Consider the following 15,461-nt stretch of genomic DNA (forward strand, 5'->3'; position numbering starts at 1 on the left):
TGTCAGTTTGCTGAGAATGATGGTTTCCAGGTTCATCCATGTCCCTACAAAGGATGCGAACTCATCGTTTTTGATGGCTGCATAATATTCCATGGTGTATATGTGCCACATTTTTCCTGTCCAGTCTATCATCGATGGGCATTACGGTTGGTTCCAGGTCTTTGCTGTTGTAAACTGTGCTGCTATGAACATTCGTGTGCATGTGTCCTTATAGCAGAACGATTTATAATCCTTTAGATATATACCCAGTAATGGGATTGCTGGGTCAAATGGAATTTCTATTTCTAGGTCCTTGAGGAATCGCCACACTGTCTTCCACAATGGTTGAACTAATTTACAAAAGTATTGGCAACAAAAGCCAAAATAGACAAATGGGACCTAATCAAACTCCACAGCTTCTGCACGGCGAAAGAAACAGTCAATAGAGTGAATCGGCAACCAACAGAATGGGAAAAAAATTTTGCAGCTTACCCGTCTGACAAAGGGCTGATATCCAGAATTTACAACGAACTAAAACAGATTTACAAGAAAAAAACAAACAAACCCATTCAAAAATGGGCGAAGGATATGAACAGATACTTTACAAAAGAAGACATACATGAGGCCAACAAGCATATGAAAAAATGCTCATCATCACTGGTCATTAGAGAAATGCAAATCAAAACTACATTGAGATACCATCTCACGCCAGTTAGAATGGCGATCATTAAAAAATCTGGAGACAACAGATGCTGGAGAGGATGTGGAGAAATAGAAGTTGCAATTTTCTAAGGTGGACAAGCTGATAAAGGCATGGTATGAGGTGATATCCTCCTACTCAGCATGACAGTTCCGAAGATGGCAACTGTGGAGGCTGAAACACAATGCTATATTATTAAAATATAAACAAAAATAAAATCCTGGTAAATTAAATTGCTTTCTTGTTTATGTCACCCAACTATTGAGCAATTCGGAATTTTGTCTCAATTACTTAGTAACCTGCTTTTCCTAGTTATTAACATGATGTACAGTTTCATTTGCTAATTATATAATTTCATTCCCATTTTTTGTTTGTTTTATTATTTCTCTTAGACTTTGGAACAAAATGATGCTTGGCATATAATATGTAACATATGGCTGCATATGTGTTGCATAAAATATATATTATTATTAAAGTACATTACATAATGAATATAAATGTTAGCAAATAAGAAATTAAGTAAGTTTTCAAAATATTTGTTTCTCCTTATAAATAAATCTCTCTCTCTCTAGGCCTTATTTATGACCAGGAATCTAGGGCTGAGTCATAATAAAACCACTTTCCTTGGATCTTAATCATATAACATTACCAAACTTTCTAATGAGAAAATATAATATAAAAACTCAGATATATATTTTTAAAATAACTTTTGGACACTTTTGGTTTATGCTGAAATGAAGTAGCCTATTTCTTCCCTAGTCTTCTCTCTTATAACTCAAAAACTTGAACATAATACAAGATGGAAATGTAGAAAGACCCTAAATGATGGACAGAAAACAATGATGGCAAAAAGCATGGCACTTGAGGAATGACAAATTCTCTTTTTGCCACTCATATACCCAGAATGGGAGAGGACTCCAACCTAGAACCACCTAAATAAACAGATAAAAAAGACCCAAGCAAAACTTGTTTTCTCCAATCAAAAGACCAGAAAAATGGTGACCTCGTGCAGTAGTAAACGTTTTGACATCGTAATCCACCCAATGCCAGTAGAAACACTGCTGCTTCCTGACACTGATATCAGTGGAACTGGACATTTCCATCCTCTATTTGGCAGCAACAAGCAGTGCTCTGATTATGCCACCAAATTGTTGTCAGTGAGATCAAGCAAAGATCAGAACTTCACTCTATAAGACAGAAATATGGCTAAATAAGACACGACAAGGTGGTGGTACTATTTAACACACTGCTTGCACATCTTCCTCAGTAGAGTGATGAACCTCCAGCGCCACTGTCAGCAATGAGACAGAATGAGGTGGCATGGGGTAGTGGTAGTTGGTGCTCCACATTCCCTGTCGGGATCAGCAGAGAGCCGAGCTTCCATCTTCACCCAGCAGTGATGAGGTGGTGTAATTCTGTGCTCTGCTTTATCAGAAGTAGTGTCAGTGGGCCTAGTGGAAAGCTGAACTTCCATCTCCACTCAGACGTGGATGTTTGGTATAGGTAAATTTTGTGTGTGTGTGTGTGTGTGTGTGTGTGTATGTGTGTATGTGTGTGTATCAATAGTATATTGGAGATAACAGAGGAAAGAATCATAAAGTTGATGATGGGGCAATATAAATTACCTAATATGGAAAAAAAATTAGCTAACTGAGCTTTAGAGACCTGTGGGCCCAAATCAAAAGATCTAATATCCATCTCACTAGAATATCAGAAGGATAAGAATAAAAAGCATAGTGTGTACTACAAGGCTATCGTTACCCAAACAGCATGGTACTGGTATAAATACTGGTACATAGACCAATGAAACAGAATAGAGAACACACAAATAAACCCAAATACTTACATCCAAATGATCTTTCACAAAGCAAACAAAAACGTAAAGTAGGGAAGGGACACTCTATTCAACAAATGGTGCCAGGATAATTGGCAACCCATTTATAGAAGAATGAAGCTTGATCCTCATCTCTTACCTTATACAAAAATGAAATCAACTCAAGATGAATCAAGGGCTTAAATCTAAGACCTGAAACCATAACAATTCTGGAAGATAACATCAGAAAAACCCTTCTAGACATTGACTTAGGCAAAGAGTTCATGACCAAGAAACCAAAAGCAAATGCAACAAAAACAAAGATAAATAGATAAGACCTAAGTAAACTAAAATGCTTCTGCACAACAAAAGAAACAATCAGCAGAGTAAAGAGAAAACCCACAGAGTGGGAGGAAATATTCACAAACCATGCATTTCACAAAGCACTAATATCCAGAATCTATAAGGAACTTAAATCAGGAAAACAAACAAACAATAAAAACAACAAACAAAAAAATTCAGAAAAACAAATGATCTCATCAAATAGTATGCAAAAGACATGAATAGACAATTCTCAAAAGAAGATATACAAATGGTCAACAAACATATGAAAAATGGTCAACCTCACTTATAATCAGGCAAATGCAAATCAAAATCACAAAGAGAGACCCCATTACTCCTCCAAGAATAGCCATAATCAAAAAATCAAAAATTAATACATGTTGGAATGGATGTGGTGAAAAGGGAACACTTTTACACTGCTGGTGGGAATGTAAACTGGTACAACCACTATGAAAAAAAGTGTTGACATGCCTTGATGAACTAAAAGTAGAACTACTCTTTGATTCAGCATTCCCTGTACTGGTTAGCTGCCCAGAGGAAAAGAAGTCATTATATGTAAAAGACACTTGCACATGCATGTTTATTGCAGCATAATTTGCAATTGCAAAAACATGAAACCAGCCTGAATACCCATAAACTAACAAGTGGATAAAGAAAATGTGGTGTATATATATACCATGGAATGCTACTCAGCCATAAAACAAGTAAAATGATGGCATTCTTTTCCAGCAACCTAGATGGAATTGGAGACCATTATTCTAAGTGAAGTAACTCAGGAATGGAAAAACAAAACATCGTGTGTTCTTACTTACGTGTGGGAGTTAAGCTATGAGGATGCCACACTCCTCATATATCATTCATACCATAAGAATAATATAATGAACTTTGGGGACTCAGTGGGGAAGGGTGGGAGGGGAGTGAGAGATAAAAGACTACACATTGGGTACAATGTGCACTGCTCAGGTGACAAGTGCACCAAAATCTCAGAAGTCACCACTAAAGAACTTTTCATGCAACCAAACACTACCTGTTCCCTCAAAACTATTGAAATACAAAATAAAAATTTTAAAAAAGCAAAGCATGGAAAATTATTCAAAGAAATAATAACAAAACTTTTCAAGTTTGGTTAAATACATTAACTTATGGAGTCAAGATGCTGAGAAAAATACAAACAGAATAAACCCAAGTAAATTAACACTAATGCATATTATAATCAAACTTTTCAAAACTAAAGACAAAGAAAAATCATCCATGCAGCAGAAGATAAATTCTTCATAGGAGAAAGACATCACCCATAGGAGAATGACAGTTTGAATGATAGCAGATTTCTCATCTGAACCTATGGAGTCAGGGAAGTGCACATCATTTTTCAAGTGCTTAAAGGAAAATAAAACTATTAATCTTGAATTTTTTAATCAAAAAATCCTTCATACATGAACATGCTGAGATCAAGGAAAACTAAAAGAATTTGTCACCATCCAACCTACCTTTAAAAAATAGCTAAAGGAAGTTCTCCGAAGAAAAAAGCAATGACTTTAACCTTTCATTTGTATATCATAGTTGAATTATATATAGGCTTATCAGCTTAACACTATTCGAATGGTAGTTTTATCAGTGGGAGTTTATTTATTCATTCTTCTGTTTGTCTACTACATACTAGGCACATGATTGCAAGCTCTTGCCAGGTAGTAAGCTAGGTGCAAGGAATAAAATACTGAGCATGACAGAATTGCCAATCATGCAGAGAACCCAAACTGTGGTTAGAGAAACTGACAATCGACAAATAACGATAATGTGTGTTTATTTTTAATTATTCTAAATCTTATAAAAATAAATGGGACTCCTGAGGATGTATGTCAAAAGAAACTTACCTTGTCTAGTGGATGGAGTAGGGGGTACTTTTTGAGAAAGTGTAATTTAGGTGGATAATGAAAAATGAAGGAAGTAGCAAGGTTTGAGGTGGTGGTAGCAAGTAAGGGTGGAGGAAGTGAATTCAAAGGTAAAAGGGTGACATGAACCAGGCCCCGACATGGGAGAAAAACAATTTCAGGCTCTCTAATAACTAAAAGAAAACCAACACAATGGGAATTTAGTGTGTAAAAGCAAAAATTAAACTTTTGGGATAGACAGGGGTTGAAAGCCATTTTAAATTTTGAACTTTTAAAAAGATAGCTTGAAGCAGAAGCAATGTTTCAAATCAGAAGGCATTATGTTGAAAACATTGGCCACTGTTTGTCCTTCCCAAAGCAACTTCTTTTTTTTGAGTTTTTAAAACAATTGAGTGACATAGGGATTCTCATTCATGGTTGCATTAGTCACTTCTTCATTACTAATAAAGACATACCCAAGACTGGGTAATTTGTACGAGAAAAAAGGTTTAATGGACTCACAGTTCCATGTGGCTGGGAATGCCTCACAATCATGGTGGAAGATGAAGGAGAAAGGGACATCTTACATGGCAGCAGGCAAAGGGATGAGTGCAAGGGAACGCTCTTTTATCAAACCATCGGATCTTGTGTGACTTATTCAGTATCACAAGAACAGCATGAGAAAGACCAGTCTCCATGATTCAATCACCTCCCACCTGGTCCCTCCCATGACACATGGGGATTATGGGAGCTACAATTCAAGATGAGATTTCAGTGGGAACACAGCCAAACCATAGCAATGGTTCTCACTGATAGTGGGTACCACCAGTTTTTTCTCTTTGTGATAGAAGCACCTACCAGCAACAAATATCCCCAGTATCCTTTTAGTGACTTGTAACATCTTCAACATTCTATTGGCTCATTTTCTAAAGAACAATTAAATTGATCATTACTTTCTTAACATCATAATTGTACAGAACTTCCTCCTGCAGGATGCTAGTTTTCTTAAACTATGTGAAATGAATAAAATTATGCTTAGAATAGTGCCTGATAAGTGAGAAAATAGATTAATTTAGAGTAGTATCTACTACTTACACAAATTTCCTCATAGTCCACCTAAGGTGTCCTAGGGAAGCAAGAAGAAGTAACACTACTTAAAGGTTAGACTCCAGTATTCCCACAAACTGTGTGCCCACATATGTCCACTGTTACATCCTGGGGAGAAGAGAGAGGAAATAAATTTATTTACCCTCCTAGTTTAAGCTGATTGTTCTGTATGCTTGTCTCGTCAAGTGCTTTTAATGAAACATCCTCTAGTAGGATGTGAATTTATTTACTATTACTAACATTTATTTTTCTGTTTATCTTCTGGCCCGTCTCCTCTTCTCTATCACTAATAGGCTCATGGGCACTTACATAAACCAAGTCTTATTAAGTACTCTGAATACATCACATAGTTCGACATGTCAGATAAGCAAACTCAACTTTAATAGAAACCAATTAATAAAGCCCACAAACTAATCTATTAAACATGTCTCAGAGTCTTTGAAGAACACATGTTTATCTCTAAGTCCTGCATAGGGAGGGTAAGTTAGACAAACATCTCAAGGGTAATCTACTAGCCACAATTAAGAAGGAGCAGTTAGTTGTTGATATTTCCTTCTTTTTGGGTATTTTGCCTTCTTTTTTTTTTTTCCTGTATTTCCTTCTCATTGATCCCAAATTCTCTTCAAAGCTTCCAAGACTCCTTCAAACGTATATCACATGTAATTTTTCTCTCTCTCATTCTTTCTTCTCTCTTTCTCTAGAAAGTACACTAGCCTCTATGTTGTTACATCTGACTTGAAAACCAAATTCTGACCTGACAGTTTTATTGGCCTACATCTACTCCTTAACCTCTGACCTCTAGATTAGATCAGTGTGGGGTCAATATGTACTTACCAGGATAAATCCTTCAAGTACTAGAGAGAAAGCAACAGAATCTTCTATTTCAAAATAAGTACAAAATAATAATGACAACTCCATCTGTCAAAGGTAACTGTTACAATTGAATTTTGATTTATTTCTTGTTAATCTAACAAAGTAGACTTTAAAAAAGTTCCACAGATTTCTTTGATTGGACTTATTTATCATTATAAGAAAACATGTTGAAGAGTGCAATAGTTTGAATGTTCATGTCTCCCCAAAATTCATATGTTGAAATACTGACCCCTAAGGTTGTAGTATTAGGAGTTTATGGTATTTTGTTACAGCAGCCTAAATGGACTAAGGCAGAGAGACAATTAAACACATGACTGCAGAGGAAATCTTTTAAAAGAAAGAAATGATTCCCAGTTTAATAAATGGTGTTGGGAAAATTGCCTAGCCATGTGCAGAAAGCTGAAACTAGACCCCTTCCTTACACCTTATATAAAAATTAACTCCAGATAAATTAAATATTTAAACATAATACCTAAAGCCATGAAAACCCTAGAAGAAAACCTAAGCAATACCATTCAAGACATAGGCATAGGCAAGGACTTCATGACTAAAACACCAAAAGCAACAGCAACAAAAGCCAAAATAGACAAGTGGGATCTAATTAAACTTCAGAGTTTCTGCACAGCAAAACAAACAATCATTAGAGTGAACTGGCAACCAACAGAATGGGAAAACATTTTTGCAAGCTACCCATCTGACAAAGGGCTAATATCCAGAATCTACAAAAAGCGTAAACAAATTTACAAGAAAAAACAAACAACCCCATCACAAAGTGGGCGAAGGATATGAAAAGACACTTCAGAAGAATACAAGTATGTGGCCAACAAACATATGAAAAATGCTTATCATCACTGGTCATTAGAGAAATGCAAATCAAAACCACACACAGATACCATTCTCACGCCAGTTAGAATGGTGATCATTAAAAAATCTGGAGACAACAGATGCTGGAGAAGTTGTGGAGAAATAGGAACACTTTTACACTGTTGGTGGGAGTGTAAATTAGTTCAACCATTGTGGTAGACAGTCAAGGATCTAGAAAAAGAAATTCTATTTGACCCAGCAATTCCATTACTGGGTATATACCTAAAGGATTATAAATCATTCTATTATAAAGACACATGCACAGATATGTTCATTGCAGCACTGTTTACAATAGCAAAGACTTGGAACCAAACCAAATGCCCATCAATGATAGGCTGGATAAAGAAAATGTGGCACATATACACCATGGAATACTGTGCAGCCATAAAGAAGGATAAGTTCCTGTCCATTGCAGGGACATGGATGAAGCTGGAAACCATCATTCTCAGTAAACTGACACAAGAACAGAGAACCAAACACAACATGTTCTCACTCATAAGTGAGTGTTGAACAAAGAACACATGGACATAGGGAGGGGAACATCACACACTGGGGCCTACTGGGGAGTGGGGGGCAAGGGGGGGATAGCAGGGGGTGGGGGGATTGGGGAGGGATAACATTAAGAGAAATACCTAATGTAGGTGATGGGGGGATGGACATAGCAACCCCCATGGCGTGTATATACCTATGTAGCAATCCTGCACGATCTGCACGTGTACCCCAGAACTTAAAGTATAATTTTAAAAAAAGAGAAATAAATGTAAAAACGTAAGGAGAAAGTCATCTTGAAAACAGTGAGATTTAATATACAGTGATTTTTCATGGAGGTAGAGGGTGGAATAATACATACAAGAGACTGGGAGGTGTGTATGGTTAAGGAGGAGGAAGGAGGCAGGTTGGAATATGTCATAATGTTTGATAGCAGAATAGTGTGACTATAGTTCATAACAGTGTATTGTATTTTCAAAATAGCTAGAAGAGACTGGGTGCGGTGGTTCATGACTGTAATCCCAGTACTTTGGGAGGCCAAGAAGGGTGGATTACCCTGAAGTCAGGAGTTCAGGACCAGCCTGGCCAACATGGTGAAACCCCATCTCTACTAAAACTATGCACACACACACAAATTAGTGGGGCATGGTGGCAGATGCCTGTAATCCCAGCTACTTGGGAGGCTAAGGCAGGAGAATTGCTTGAACCTGGAAGGTGGAGGTTGCAGTGAGCTGAGATCATGCCATTGCACCCCAGCCTAGGTGACAGAGTCAGAGGCTGTCTCAAAATAATGATAATAATAATAACAACAAATAAATAGCTTGAAAAGAAGAAATGTTTCTAATGCATAGAAATGATACATTCTTAGGTTATGCATACTCTAAATAACATGACTTGATAATTACACGTTCTATACATGTAACAAAATTTCACATATACCCTATCAAAAAACACATAGAGTGATGTTTACACCTGGTGGCTCTTTGTAATTTTCAGAATTTCTTAAATTTAAATAAACTTTTAAGATAAAAAAAAGTATAACCCATACTAGTATTAATCTTTTTAATTAGGTGCCTACTATGCCAAGTATATAACCAATTTTTTTTTTTTTTGTATCTTAAAGCATCTTTATGGGATAGCTATTATATTTCCATTTTACATATGAGCAAACTGAGACCCAGGAAGGATTAATGGTGCTACAGAGTTTACACAGTTAATAAGTGGGGAAACTTTGATGAAAATTTAATCTGTTTGCAAATCCTGCTCTGGATTCTAGTTCAATGTGATGATATCTTAACTTTTGACATAGATAAAATTTTGAATACTTTATGGTATGATTTTTAAAAAGCCACTAAAATTACTCCAAAATTCCAGTTAGAATTAACACTACTGAAGATGATAGTCCGATGCCTGAATTATAAAACGCAATGCATTTTTTCAAAAATACACGAAGAATGTAAGGTTTGAATATCTAAACTAGGCTGGATATGTGGTTTTCCATTTATTTTTAAAGGATTTTTATCTTCTTTGTGATATATGTTTTGTTCCTCAGAATTAAAGTAGCCATTTATTCTCACAAAATTTATTGTATGTGTAAGAAAGAACACTACAAAGTGTAACACAGTGACTCACTTTATGTACTCATTTTTCAGTTTTGGACTTATTCTTTCTTTCTTAATTAGTTTCTTAATATCAGTTTTCTTAGTAAATTTATCAGTTTTCTTAATTTCTTAATACTGTTTTCTTAAACTTAATTTATCCATTTGCTTAATTTTACTTATGAATATTTTCCTCCAAATTTATGAATTTGATGTGTATTTAATGTGTTACTATAATTATAATTATTGCTTATGCTTTTGTTCAATCCAACATATATTTATGAATAATGTGTCATTTAATATTTTATTACATAATATTCCAATTTAGTGAATTTATTAGTTTTTTTAAATATACACTTTACTTATGAATACTTTTCTCTAAAGTTATAATTTTATGTGTATTTAATGTGTTCTATGATTATTATTATTGCTGCTTAAGTTCTCAGTTCAATTGCACATGCATTTGTGAGCACCTACTGCATGCAGGAGCAGGGCTAGGGCTACTGAATGTAAAACATACAAGGTAGTCCTTAGTGTCAACAAAATAATGACCTAATTCTAATACATTGTACAAAGTAAGTTAGAAATGGGAATTTTCTGAATCTCAATAATTAATAATGAAGTGCTAAGCTATTGATATGACTGGCCCAAATTCGAATTTTCTAATTTTATTACACATTGAGTAGCAACAGGTTCCAAATAGGGATCTCTATAAAATGATTAAAAAAAAATTTCATTGCTCTGTACCTTATGATATTTGGTGTTCACTGCCTGTGGTCTAGTATCTTTTGATTCAAAAAAAATTTTTTTTGAGATGGGGTCTCACTCTGTTACCCAGGCTGTAGTACTGTGGTGGGGTCTCAACTCACAGCAGTCTCCACCTCCCGGGATCAAGCAATCTTTCCAGTTAAGCCCTCCCAGGTAGCTGGGACCACAGGCATATGCCACCATGCCTGGCTAACTTTTGTATTTTTAGTAGAGATAGGGGTCTCACCATGTTGTCCTGGCTGGTCTTGAACTTTTGAGCTTAAGTAATTGGCCTAACTCAGCCTCCTAAAGTGCTGGGATTACAGGCCTGAACCACCATGCCCAGCGTATCCTTTAATTTTAACTTGTGTCTTTGGTATTTTCTCCATTCCAGGATTCTGCATTTTCTTTTCTAATCTTTGTCCTGTCTGTAGATTCCCTGATTCTATTTTTTGAAACACAGGGCTGATGGCTCACAACGTAGTAATGCCAATTCTTCAGGTCTATTTGAACCTTTCTTTGTTATTAAGGACATTTCCTCTTCTACTTCTCTCCATTCTAACAACTCCAACACAATATTGTCTAACTAATCATTAGTAACTAATGATGTTATCTAGTATTTGATAATAATTGCATTTCTGATATGGAGGAAATCCTCTATTGTGCATAATTGGCTTCTTTTGATGGAACAGAAAAAATATAGCATGAAGAAAGAGAAAGGAAAAGAGAGAGAGAGGGAGAGAGAAAGAGAAAGAGAGACTCATTTTCCATTGCTAAATATTATAATTTTCAACCCAAATCAGTGGATTTGAGAACAGTAAAGAGTTCAAATCATGACACTAGAACTTAAGAGATAGCTTCATTTAGACATATGTTTGAATGTGCTCCCAAATTTCTTGTATTGGAAAGTTAGTTATGAATTCATATGTTGTTTGGAGGCCTTTGGGAGGGACTAGTGACTTAGTAAGGAAAGGAAGAAAGACCTGAGTTGATACGCATACACTTGCCCTCTTGCCGTGTGATGTCCTTTGCCATGTTATGATGCTGCCAGAAACCCCTCATCAGATGCCATTCTCTTGGGCTTACCAGCCTCCAGAACTGTGAGCTACATAAATTTCTTTTCTTTATAAATTACCCAGTATATGGTACAGGTTGAAAATTCCTTATCTGAAATGTTTGAATTTTTTTTGATTTAAGAATTTTGTATTATGTTTACTAGTTTAGCAGCCCAAATCTGAAAATCTGCAATCCAAAATGCTCCAGGGATTATTTCTTTGAGCTTCATATCTATACACAAAAACTTTTGAATTTTAGATTTTTTTGATTTGTGATGTTGAACCCTAGTCCATTTTCTTAGCAGCAGAAAATGGACTAAGTAACATAGTACGTTCTAATGTGTTATTTACGTTGAGTATAATATTATCACTGTCATAACGTATATTATGATTACTGTAATATAAATTCAACCTGGTAATGTGTACCATAAAACCCAAATCTCTCCATAACAATGCTAAAAAGCAATAGCATCAAATAGTAGAAGAGCAAAGGTTGAAAGTTTTGTTTGTCCTAAAATGAGGTAGTAATATTAGCTTACAATGAGATAAAAATGAAATCATTCACATTAAGTGATTTTGTATAATGCAATAGAATTTTTAAATTTAATTAAGTAGCAGGTAGTTTATTATAAAAATAAAAAATCAATTGCTTAAGCACATTGGAGTAATTCTTACATGGAGAAATGTCTTGGTTAGGCTGGATGTGGTGGTTCATGCCTTTACAGGAGGCACTCTGGGAGACTGAGGCAGGAAGATTGCTTGAGCCCAGGAGTCTGAGGTCAGCCTGGGCAGTGTAGTGAGACTCCACTTCTACAAAAAATCAAAAACTTAGCCAGGGGAGTGGCACACACTTGTAGTGCCAGCAACTCAGGAGGCTGAACTGGTAGGATTACTTGATTCCAGGATGTCAAGGTTGTGGTGTGATGTGATCATGCTGCTGTACTCCAGCCTGGGTAACAGAATAAGACTTCGTCTCAAAAAGAAACATGAAAAAAAGAATTACCTTGATTATATGAAACAAGTGTGTAGAAGTCCTCCTTTTAGGCTTGTTGCAAGAATATGATAGCTCCTTGATTCTCTAAGATGTAAAAATAGCATATATGAAATGATCCCAGGCTGAGATAATTGGTTTCACTTTGATATCTCTCAATTTCTGCATTTACATTAAATGTACTACCAGAAAGACTTGCTTGTTTATTTTTTCTAAGTGGGTCTATAATAATGTCTAAACATTGTAATGAATGGAATATATCTGATATCATGAACATTAATTTCTCATTTTAACCATGACCTTAAATGCAATACAAACTGAATAACAGTGTAAGAATGTGAAGAGAGCACAGCAGAAGAAAAGGCCAAAAGAGCTGATATCTGATGCATAAGCGAGGGAGAAAGCTGTTCTTGCAATTGGAAAGCTAGACGAGACCTCTCAGTCATTGCATTTGGATGTAATAGCTACCAAACAGAACGACAAAGTGGAACTTGTTCATCTAGAACAGCACATAACACAGCCTGAAAGGGTCTTTACAGCTGCTGAGAAACTCTGTAGTCAGAAAGATCAGCTATACCCTTGAGATTGTGAGAAAATGGGGAAACATATCTATTCAAAAATCACATAGCTGTTGAAAAGGAAAGGGAGCTAGACACTTAATACTTTGCACATATTTTTCTGAATTATTGAGAAATATCTATTTTACCATAATTTTTTTGACTCCATCTCTCTCGTTGTCTCTAAATTCAATACATACTGTAAGTGTTGGTAGTAGAAATGCTATCAAATTTCATCTAGATAGAAATTAAAACTAAATAAAATTGTAGTATTTATCCAATTAGGCTTGCAGATGGCTTGAAGATAAATCTGCCAAAACTGTAAGTGCAAATTCTTCCATATTTACTTTTATTTCAGAGGCAAAGCAAATGGCACATTTTTCCTAATGAGGAAAATGACACACGTCTGACAGGTGAAATTAACAACATCTACTCAATTCAATTCACTAAAGCTTTATTGTATAGAGAGTGCTACATATAGGACTCTGCACTAGATGCTGGTAACACACAGATGGATAAGTAGGGCAACATCCTTGTCTATATAAACTTCCTATCTTGATAGGGGTTCACAGAGAGGACAATGATGATCCATATGTTCCAACTATGTGGTTTACTGCAAAGTATATATATCTACTTTTAAAAGTATGCAATTTTTCTTATTCATGAAAACAAAAAAAGTAATTTGCCTTCTTAAAAAATAACATGAAATCCAGTTATTTGAAATCTGTTCAAGTTTACCATCTTTGTCCTCAAGTTTTCAAATTTCTATTCCTTTAAATACACATTTATAAAATGTGAATAGTAAATTCTACTAATTTGGACTTTTCAAACTCATATTATTTTGTAAAGCAGTACTTTCTTGCTCCAGCATGATGGCTCATGCCTGCAATCCCAGCTCTTTGGCAGTCTGAGTTAAGAGAATCACTTTAGGCTGGGAGTTTGAGGTTACAGTAAGCAGCAAGTGACAATCATGCCACTGCAATCCAGGCTGGGCAACAGAGTGAGACTCTGTCTGTTAAAAAAGAAGAAAAAAAAAGAGAGTAGTAGTGCTTTCTTCCTTTTTGAATCTGGATATTTGTAGGGTCTGCTCAGAATAGGAGAAAGAAAGAACTGGCCATTGAGAGTTTAGGACCTTTTTCTGTGGAAAAACACACAAACAGAAAACTCTTATTCTTATATTTATAAGAACTTTGGAAGTACTTCATTATCTCTGACTTATTTAAAGACAATTAACAATAGTAATACCAAGACATTCTTGAGTCTGGATTACAATTTCAAAATTTACTAGAAAAAAGACATTTGGAATTTGAATAGGCCTGAATTCATATTTTATGTTAATAATAATGGTAGTAGTAGAATTCATCGAAATACATACCCATAAGAAGGTACATACCATTTACTAAGTTTCACACACTTGAGAAAAATGTAATATAAATAATTGTTGTTATGAAATTATAGTGAAACATATCTGCAGTTTTTAAGTTGTCTAAAAGCTGTTTTACATTCTCAATTAATAGTGTTTAACATTTTAACCAAAAACAGTTCAGCATGAATAATTAAAGGTTAAGTTAAATACATAGACAGTCATTTAAATTTCGGTCTGCAATAACATTTACTATTATTCTCCAAGGCTTTGACTGCTTGACAGAAACAAAGTACTCTGGGATTAATTTCAAGAAATGGTGCCAACTGTGCCACAATTTGCTGTAATTAAGACATGAAAGAACACTAAATATTCAGATTAAGAGAAGCATGATAGAGCATGATAGAGTCAAGGTGTGGCAGGGAGCCAATTTTTAAAATGGCCAGGAATACCATATTGATGGATATGAAAACATCACCAGCGAAGTTGAGCAAGTTTTCTTTTAGAGAAGCACTTTCATTTATCATTTGGGTATTTGATCATATTTAATGTCTCACCTTACTCAAATTTAAGGTTGAGAGATGGTGTTTTAGAAAGATAAAAAAAAAATTGAAAAAGAAAGTGGCATACATGGTATTCTTATAAAGCCAATTAGTTTAAGTGATGTGGAGAAGTCATTAGGAGAACATCATAATTTTCTTTGTGGTGGAGGGATTTCCCTGTGCATTTTATTTATGTAGTTTGCTTTAGATGTGAATGAAAGAACTATAAGGGTGTTAACTCAAAGAGATTAAACACAGTTTACATATTCATTAAATTCTCTTTTATTTTATAAAGAAAAAGAATTCATTTTGATCCAACCAGTCTCTTTTGTTCATTCCCTAAGAATTATGAAAAATATTTTATTTTGCTTTTGAAACTTTATGTACTGATTGACACTACTATATATAGGTTAATGATGAATCTTCTCTCCACTGACTTTTGTTTCTCTTAAGAAAGTCTCTTTAAGGTTTTGATTGTGGAAGACATGTGGATACTTGACCCACTTGGTAGTAAGGAGCTGTATAATCTATAGTATCTGATAGCTCAGAATAGTAGGATGCAATACAGAAAGT

This window comes from Aotus nancymaae, unplaced genomic scaffold (assembly GCF_030222135.1).
Source record: "Aotus nancymaae isolate 86718 unplaced genomic scaffold, 86718_ANA_hifiasm-v0.15.2.pri h1tg000036l, whole genome shotgun sequence".
NCBI lineage: Eukaryota > Metazoa > Chordata > Mammalia > Primates > Aotidae > Aotus > Aotus nancymaae.